Below are 2,044 nucleotides of genomic sequence, written 5' to 3'. Positions count from 1 at the left end.
TCTTGGGTAATGATCTGAGGAGTCGAGGAATAATTACCATAAAGGGGGTGTAAAAGCAACGTTCCTTTATGTCATTTACTATTTTTAACTTTATTGTTGGCTGATTATGCTTGATAACGGCTTTTTTATCCATCTATAATTGTTTTGTATGTATCATTTAAATTCTGCCAATAAAAATTATTGAAAACAAAACAAAATAAAAACCCAGGTTGCATTGCAAACCCACCTTAATCCCCCTCCACACACACAATATAATGGCTTGTATTATCGAGATTGCTTGCACATAATCTTTATGTGAAGCTGAAGAAATGCTTGTTCCATAAAGATGAGGTACTCTTTCTAGGCTACATCATATCCAAAACAGGAATCGAGATGGACATGAGTAAAATATCCTGCATTCAGGATTGGCCTACACCAACTACACGCAAGGCGCTACAGCGATTCCTGGGATTTTCAAATTTCTACAGGAAGTTCATAAAAAACTTTTCTGCTATTGTGAGACCCCTCACACAGCTCACTAGCATAAAAATACCATTTAAATGTTCAGAAGAAGCAAATAAGGCTTTCCACTTGTTAAAGACAAGGTTTACTTCCGCTCCCATATTACGCCATCCAGACCCATCCCTCCAATACATTCTGGAGGTAGATGCGTCAAACCTGGCAGTAGGAGCAATACTCTCCCAACGACCTACCCACACTTCACCACTTCATCCAGTCGCAGATCGGCCTCTACAAACTCGGCACTGCCTAAACAAGAGAGCAACTAAGCATGTGCAGAGCAGGGTAAGGCTCAATTTACATCTATGCATGTTGCTTTTGAGCTTTTCAGCAGTGCTTTTTTCTGTGTTTTCTGCGATATTTTTAACCATGTTTTTACTGCAATTTGTGTTTTTTTTTTTTTTTTTGGCTTTACATTTATTGTGTATAGCTGGATGCTAAGAAGCGGGCTGGGAAGCCAGTCGCCACGTCCTTAACAACTGATGAGTCATCAGCTGTCAGCGGGTTTTTGCTGAATGCAAATAAAAAAGATCCATACCAGACCCTTATCCGAGCATGTAGTGCAGCAGGTCAGGAAAGGGAGGGGATGAGCAAGCGCCACCCCACCCGTACCATACCAGGCCATATGCCCCCCAAAGCACCATGTCCCCATGGGGACAAGGGCCTCTTCAGCGACAACTCTGGGCTGTGGTTGTCGGAGTCTGCAGGCAGGGAGTCTTATCAGGATCTGTAAGCCCCCTTTAACAAAGGGGCCCCCAGATCCCGGCCCCCCACCTTATGTGAAGGAGTATGGGGTACATCGTACCCCTACCCATTCGCCAAAAAAGTAGTGTAGTGTGACAAACGACAATAGACAGTTTTTGACAAGTCCTTTTTTTTAATAAGATCTTCTTCCTCCTGTCTTCTTCCCCCGCTGCTGCTCTCGCCGCCGACCCGCTGAAATTAAAGACCCTCCTCCGACGCTGCGACCTGCTGGTCTGTCCGCATCAATGTCATATATAACAATGGGGGCATGGCCATCAGATCGCATCATCCAGAGACCCTGCCCCCTTGTCACCTCACAGACCCATCATGCTCCAGGTGGTGATGTTCACAAGGGGGCGGGGTATATGAACGATGTCATCCACAGCGTTGGAGGTTCTATTTTTTTTGGCTGAGAAGAACACGGGAAAAACAAGAAGACTGGAGGAAGAAGCAGGGGGAAGAAGAAGACAATCTTAATAAAGGGTTTATCAAAAACTGTCTATTGCCACACTACACTACTTTTTTGGTGAATAGGTAGGGATACAATGTAAAATTGGGGGTCCCCTTGTTAAAGGGGGCTTCCGGATTCCGATAAGCCCCCTGGCCGCAGACCCAGAGAACCACAGCTCAGGGTTGTCGGGAAGAGGCAATGTCCCATGGTGCTTCGGGGTGGGGGGGGGGCAGAGCCCCTCCTTCCCCAAAGCACCGAACCCCCCCATGTTGAGGGCATGTGGCCTGGTCTGGTTCAGTGGGGGGGTGGGTCATTCGCTCGTCCCCTCCCTTCCCTGACCTGCCGGACTGC

Source organism: Pelophylax lessonae, assembly GCF_965119305.1.
Source record: "Pelophylax lessonae genome assembly, chromosome: 4".
Taxonomy (NCBI): domain Eukaryota; kingdom Metazoa; phylum Chordata; class Amphibia; order Anura; family Ranidae; genus Pelophylax; species Pelophylax lessonae.
The sequence above is the reverse complement of the archived record's forward strand: the minus strand, read 5'-3'. Positions refer to the sequence as shown.